The sequence below is a fragment of the Schistocerca cancellata genome, chromosome 1 (genome assembly GCF_023864275.1).
Source record: "Schistocerca cancellata isolate TAMUIC-IGC-003103 chromosome 1, iqSchCanc2.1, whole genome shotgun sequence".
In the NCBI taxonomy this organism is placed as follows: Eukaryota; Metazoa; Arthropoda; class Insecta; order Orthoptera; family Acrididae; genus Schistocerca; species Schistocerca cancellata.
Genome location: NC_064626.1, coordinates 332,102,200 through 332,110,357, shown reverse-complemented (window position 1 = coordinate 332,110,357; position 8,158 = coordinate 332,102,200).

Genomic DNA, 8,158 nt, shown 5'->3' with positions numbered 1-8,158 from the left:
TAAAAATGTTCGACTGGAAGAAATAATTGAATCCATGAAATAAATTATAAAGCAAGCTGCACCTATAAAATGTAATTTGCCTCACACTAATAAGCATAAATGTGTATGCTCGGATGTGAGAAGTACACTTTCTCAGTGTTTCAAACAAGGACAAATTCGCTGTCTGTTAAAGAAGAGGAAGCAAGTAAAGTGGTGCTCAGAGGACATTGCAAATGCTCTTACATTGAGAGCTTTGTCTCCTAAAGCATATGCGTATCTGAGAAGGAAGAATTATCCTTTTCCCAGCAGGTCAGCACTCCAGACATGGACGAAACAGTTCAAGTGCCAACCAGGTATTTTGAAACCAGTTTTGGAATGTGTGGAAGCAACTTGGTGTGTCTACATCCAAGACATTTTTTTCAAACCCTGTTGATCATAGCAGAAAAGTCTGTTTTTTTTCATGTTCCACATTTGCTTCAAATTATTAAGACATCATTTTCTTGATGACAGAATCACTTTGCCTGGCGGTACTGTGATTACAAAAATGTTTATAAATGATCTTCTTCGACATCAGAAAGGCGATCTTTCGAACAATTATCACATATCGGAGGTTCATCTTAACGTTAGTGGACGTGATCGTCAGAATGTCTGAAGGACTGCACAGCTATTTCCAAGTCGCACCGCAGAAGCTGTGAGACATGTTCTGCATAAAGATCGCGAAGGGAGCTTCATTGAGCTGGTGAACGATGTTTCCAATGCGCTGAACTCGAGATACCCTCAAGATGAGAAAGCTCCCCTTAGAAGTGCTTAGAGGTTTAATATCAGAAGTCAGGAAAACTCTCTAAAAAGATTTCTTGAAATGTGTTCTAATATGCGAGTAGGAAAAAGAAACAGTCTTCTCCCATTTCAGAACGGATTCATTATATCAATAAATTCACTTTTTGGACTTTACAATGATATGAAAAATTCTGGAGCTACTTATATATTGACAGCCAGACTTAATCAAGATTGTCTGGAAAATTTCTTTTTCAGAATTCGTGGGCTTTGTGTTTTCTACAACAATCCCACACCTTTTGAGGTGAAAAACAGAATTCGTTTATTGATACTCACTGGTAGTGCAAGTAAATACCTTTGTCTTCTGGTGCTTCGACTTCAGATGACAGAAATGAGAATTCTGCTTCTGAAAACTACCCGACACCTGCTGTTGAAACTGAGGGAGATTTTGCACGTTTTCTCTCGAGTGGTTTATGTATCAGAGTAACTGATAAATCATTTGACATCGCTACAGATGACGAAAACTTGCTCTTAGATTTCGAGCTCAGTGGTTCAGTGTGTACCCGTGAAGATGTGAATGATGATGCTTTAAAATATCTAGCAGGATACATAGTATTCAAGAGCAAAAACGTTGACAGTTCTTTGGGAAATACAGCAGAGCAGTGTGTTGTTGATACAGAATTCAGTCTGAAGCAAGACTGGGTTACTATTATTTCAAAAGAGAGCCTCTTTTCTGCCTCTACTGACTGGTTTACTAAAATACGTGAGTTAGAAATTATATTTGCTGCTTTTCATGGATCAAATATTTCTCATTGTAGCAGAGTGATGGCAACCTAAGCAGATCAGCAGAAATTTCCTGAACTTAATAGCAAAATAGTTCAATTATATGTCAGAACAAGAACTTTTATATGGATTAGGCATTTAAACAAAAGTGCCAAAATTGATCCAATGAAACGAGATTTGGCAAGGAAGAATCAGCTCTGGTCTGCGTCGCCTTCAGCATCTTCGATGTAGCTTCTGCATCAGCTTTGTAAGGTAAGTTTGGAGATTATTATCTTTTATTTACAAAAAAAAAGTGTAAAATAGGCAGTACCCATTTGTAAAACATCTACCGTAGTCAGATGCCTAAAACACGAGCATGAATGTGGATGCAAACATCGGCCACTAGTTTTGTGTGGCGATATATCATCATTGCTACTAATATTTAACGCACTTCTTTCGAAAACCTTGTATATAATATTAACATGAAGTGTGTTCAACCCTGTGAACTCGAAACTTAAGTTATATGAGAAGAGACGTGAAAACAATTATTTTGCAATCTCCCATACTCTACAAATGGAGGCTGCTGCTGGGTGACGTAGCAAGTCGCTGACGAATGAGAGCGCACTAAGCTAATCTGGCATACCTTTCTTATTCTATGTTCCTTGCACAGGATGTATGAGCTTGGAAGATAACCCAATGCACGTTCATGCCTACGAATGCTAGAGGCGGAACAGGATGGATCCTATTCTCACGCATATGTAGGTGCTTCACGCATGTGCAGACGACAGAGTGTGAAGCATAGCTGACAAATGGGGCGAAGTGCTTTGTGAATTACGTACCTTACTCCTGCTGAGCGAAACGTAATACAGCAGGTTGTTCATCTCACAAAAGTTAACACATGAAATATCTGCAATTTTCGGTGAGTATTATTTGAAGCTTTATCTCGGTTATAGAATTTATCAAAATCTGCTGTTATTCTAAGCCATTATTCCTGTTCAGTTGTTGGAGCCCATAAGAAAGTAGAAGAGAAGTGAAAGTTCTCACTTCTTTTGTTATTCAGTAATACAGGAAACAAGTACTTTCAAATACTTATCCCTCCAAGAGTTCCGGATTTCACACGGTACATCTGTTATCGGTTTTGGCAGACTCAAAACGAAACACGATGTGCAAACGACAAGCTTTTGTAAGGTTCGTCAGTCGCCAGAAATCGCTATGTAACTGTTAACCTCCATAGGAATAAAATATGACAGTTTTCAGCTATTATAATTGAACAAACAATCACATGAAAGAATATACACACAAAATTAAAGTCGTGCTTTCTGCTTTGTAAAATTGCTTCTCTCAGGCGAATATTGGGCTCATTTATTTTTTATTTAAAAAAAAATAAAAAATAAATTTTATTTATTTATTTATGTATTTATCTCTTGTTCCGGTGATCCATGTTGTGACAGTATCACAGGATATGGAACGTGTCAATTTTACAAGCTTTTGGCCAGAATTTATGGTAATACATGAAACAAAACAAAAACAGTAAACAGTAACTTAGGTCCCACTACAAAAAAAATACATTTTAGATATAGATAGAGATTACAAAACAAAAAACAGTGAACAGTAACTTAGGTCCCACTTCAAAAATACATTTTAGAGAGAGATAAAGATTACAAAATAATAAGTGTTACAAAGAAATAAATATTGCAAAATATATGTTCACAATAAAAATATTCGGTATTACAAATACAAATTTGGGCATACATTTGCAATTTACAATACAAGAGATGTTAAACACTGTAGTTCAGGAACTCTTCTAATGTATAAAATGATCCTTGCAATAGGAACTGCCTTAAGGATGACAGCTTTTCGAAACAAGCAGCATCCATTCTCACAAAATTTTAAACTGTAGTGGATCCTCCAGCCTCAACTCTTACACTGATAAGGGATAACAGTCCTTTTCCTGGCCCCTGCTTTGAAGCCATGGCTGAACCCAGCAGCTTCTATTTTTGCCGCGTATTTCTTCCGATTTTTTTCTTTCCATCCTTCTGAGCCTTGGCGTCTAAAAGTATTTAAACGTCTTTTATAACAAGGGTGTTTACACATTTGAGCGACTTGCAGTTTTATATAAACTGTGTGAAAACAATTAAATGCAGCATAATATTGACCATTTAAAGTACAAATAAATGTAGGCCAATGCCATTGGAAAAAGACATAAAATACCGAAAGTCTCGAAAGTGAACCAAAGCCGTCGATTCATGTTCAGGAAGCTGTCAACAAACACAGCAAACATGTAAAGCAGACGACATGACAGACAGATGCCATATAAACGCTTTTTTGTAGTTGGGCATTCTACTGCACAGAGCACTGCCACAGACAAAGTCTTTATTGTGAGAGTCGAACGTCTAATGTAAAACGGGCTTTAGATGGAATAGGATGGATTCTGTTCTCACATGTATGAAACTGCTTCACACATGCACAGACAACAGAGGGGGTAGCGCAACTGACAAACAGAGTGAAGTTAATTTTGAATTGTGTCTCCTGCTCAATGAGATGTTGTGGTTCGTTCATCTCATAAACAGTTAACGAATGGAACATCCGTTATTAGCATTCTCTGGAATGTAAACAATAAGACGCTTGTATGAGGAACTGGATGTAAATCAGTGATCTGGATCTATCTGGAACTGCTCTTAAAAATATATTCTTGTTGACTCACACATGAGCCTTAATGTGTCTTCTCACGAAAGGAAAAACGTGAGTTAATATAGTAAAATAATATTGGCAACACAAAAGCAACATTTCTATTGGTTTGTCCAGCTTTTACAATGAGGTCGTTTATACATGTAAGAGACTTAGTTTCACATAAACTGCACCTAAACAACTAAATACAGCGGCACAGTGTCCTTCTAAAATGCAATTAAATATAGTAATCATTACAAAAAGACATAAAATACTTGATACTCACGGAAAGTAAATTTAAGCCATCGGTTTTCTTGCTGGAAGTCGACAACAAAAACAGTACACATATAGATCAGACGTCTAGATAGGCAAGCACTGTGTAAACGTTTTTTCCTAGTTGGACCATCTGTAGTGTGGAGCACTGCAGTAGATGACGACTTTCTTGTTCATGTTGTATGTCCCCTGTAAAATGGGCTTTAGTTTAATAGCTACCACATCACACTCGGGAACTTTTTCTGGCGTATAATACACAGTTTATACAATGCTTCATCTCACAAATTATGAAGTTTTTATGACTCGCTTTTTTGGTTAAATATATTAAGTTTCTTTGTTCATCCAAAAATCTTTTAAGACTGTGGAATAAGTTTCTTTATTCATCCAAAAATCTTTTAAGACTGTGGAATATGTCGCTGGTTTGCAAATATTGTGTGGGCGTGGACATACACACACACACACATACACACACACACAAACACACATACACACACACACACACACACACACACACATACACACACAAACACACATACACACACACTCTGCTGTAGAAAATCAAACACAGTTTGCTGTTGCTCGTCCAAACTGTGCCCCTGGGGCGCTAGCGCCCGCGAGCGCCTGAGGCTAGCACCCCCGGCGAATTCGTATGTTGCCGCAGTGTCGCTTAGATGGCCATGCGGACCGCCGGCCAAGCCTCGCCATGCTGCTGTACGCGCGCTTCGTACAGACGACAGACTGCCACGCCAGCAGCGGTCAAAAGTGACACAAAGCTGTTAGTCAACAGATACAAGGCTACAGTGGATCGAGATGAATGTTCAACAGCAGCAGACAAAAAGAAAGAGGAGCGGCGCGTCCGCACTAGTTAAACCCGACTGGGAAATTAATGTCCTTTGTACTGCTGTCGAAAATCATGCCAAATGTTTAGTATGTTATCGGAACCTCATGTATTTAAAAAGGTTCTCGACTGAATGGCACTTTAATACCTACCACAAAGATCAGTTCGAAAATTTGTTGCAAGAGGAACGCCAGTCAAAGCTTGAAGAACTGAAAGAAAATTTCAAGCAGTATTACAGTGAAGTAAGTGTTTCCTAACGTTTGACTCTTAATTATTTATAAAGATGATAAATAAAACTATATTTTATAATCTTGTTACTTAATAATGTTACTTAGCAATGTAAATACAATGAAATGAACACCCTTAGCGTGACATACGTCAACAGGGACAGATGAAAATGTGTGCCCTGACTGGGACTCGAACCCAGTATCTCCTTCTTACATGGCAGATGCTGTATCCATCTGAGCCACTGAAGACACAGAGGATAGCGCGACTGCAGGGATTTATCTCTGGCACGCCTCCCGCGAAACCCACATTCTCAAGGTATTGTCCCTCACTACATTCGTAGTGCCCCCACCCATTATACTCATTACTCGCGGCGCTTTGCCGATTCCCGTAAGAGTTCGGGCTCTGTTTGTGCACTCGCACAGAAGAAGAAGATGGTCAACTGGCCGGTGAGCGTTAACTATATACAGGGCGAGTCACCTAACATTACCGCTGGATATATTTAGTAAACCACATCAAATACTGACGAATCGATTCCACAGACCGAACGTGAGGAGAGGGGCTAGTGAATTGGTTAATACAAACCATACAAAAATGCACGGAAGTATGTTTTTTAACACAAACCTACGTTTTTTTAAATGGAACCCCGCTAGTTTTGTTAGCACATCTGAACATATAAACAAATACGTAATCAGTGCCGTTTGTTGCATTGTAAAATGTTAATTACATCCGGAGATATTGTAACCTAAAGTTGACGCTTGAGTACCACTCCTTCGCTGTTCGATCGTGTGTATCGGAGAGCACCGAATTACGTAGGGATCCAAAGGGAACGGTGATGGACCCTAGGTACAGAAGAGACTGGAACAGCACATTACGTCTACATGCTAACACCTTTTTATTGGTCTTTTTCACTGACGCACATGTACATTACCATGAGGGGTGAGGTACACGTACACACGTGGTTTCCGTTTTCAATTACGGAGTGGAATAGAGTGTGTCCCGACATGTCAGGCCAATAGATGTTCAATGTGGTGGCCATCATTTGCTGCACACAATTGCAATCTCTGGCGTAATGAATGTCGTACACGCCGCAGTACATCTGGTGTAATGTCGCCGCAGGCTGCCACAATACGTTATTTCATATCCTCTGGGGTTGTAGGCACATCACGGTACACATTCTCCTTTAACGTACCCCACAGAAAGAAGTCCAGAGGTGTAAGATCAGGAGAACGGGCTGGCCAATTTATGCGTCCTCCACGTCCTATGAAACGCCCGTCGAACATCCTGTCAAGGGTCAGCCTAGTGTTAATTGCGGAATGTGCAGGTACACCATCATGCTGATACCACATACGTCGACGCGTTTCCGGTGGGACATTTTCGAGCAACGTTGGCAGATCATTCTGTAGAAACGCGATGTATGTTGCAGCTGTTTGGGCCCCTGCAATGAAGTGAGGACCAGTGAGGTGGTCGCCAATGATTCCGCACCATACATTTACAGTCCACGGTCGCTGTCGCTCTACCTGTCTGTGCCAGCGAGGATGGTCCACGGACCAGTAATGCATGTTCCGTAGATTCACTGCCCCGTGGTTTGTGAAACCCGCTTCATCGGTAAACAGGTAGAACTGCAACGCATTCTCTGTTAATGCCCATTGACAGAATTGCACTCGATGATTAAAGTAATCACCATGTAATTGCTGATGTAGCGACACATGAAACGGGTGAAAGCGGTGACGATGCAGTATGCGCATGAGACACTACCTCGACTCAGTCCACCGGCTCTCGCAATGTTTCGTGTACTCATGTGTGGGTTCATGGCAACAGCAGCTAACACACCAACTGCACCCGCTTCTCCTGTGACGGGCCTGTTGCGGACCCGTTTGCGTGCTACGGCCATACCTGTTGCATACAGTTGGCGGTAGATGTTTTGCAATGTGCGGCACATTGGATGCTCTCTGTCCGGGTACCGTTCTGCATACACCCTGCAGGCTTCAGCTGCATTTCGTCGACACTCGCCATAGATGAGTATCATCTCCGCCTTTTCATAGTTCGAATACACCATGGTCACAGTTCCTACAACACTACACTATCACAGACGTCTGGTAACACGGTGTACTACAGTTGGTCTGCGTGCGGAGACGAATGCAGAATAACAATAGCAGCAAGCGCTACATGCGGACACTGTGACAGCTAGACCAAACCACAACAGTGCACTACAGCCACGCTCGTAAACACGGTCGTCATCGTAAACATGTCCCTGCAGATGCTGCTCGCTGACCGTGGTCCGTGTTTGTTACAACACGCAACTGAACGTCGGAGGTTTCAAGTGCCAACTTTAGGTTACAATATCTCCGGATGTAATTAACCTTTTACAATGCAACAAACGGCACTGATTACGTATTTGTTTATATGTTCAGATGTGATAACAAAACTAACATGGTTCCATTTAAAAAAAAAAACAAGATTTGTGTTAAAAAACATACTTCTGTGCATTTTTTTATGGTTTGTATTAAACAATTACACTAGCCCCTCTCCTCACGTTCGGTCTGTGGAATCGATTCGTCAGTATTTGATGTGGTTTACGAAATATATTCAGCGGTAACGTTAGGCGACTCACCCTGTATACACTAAGATGGTATCTGT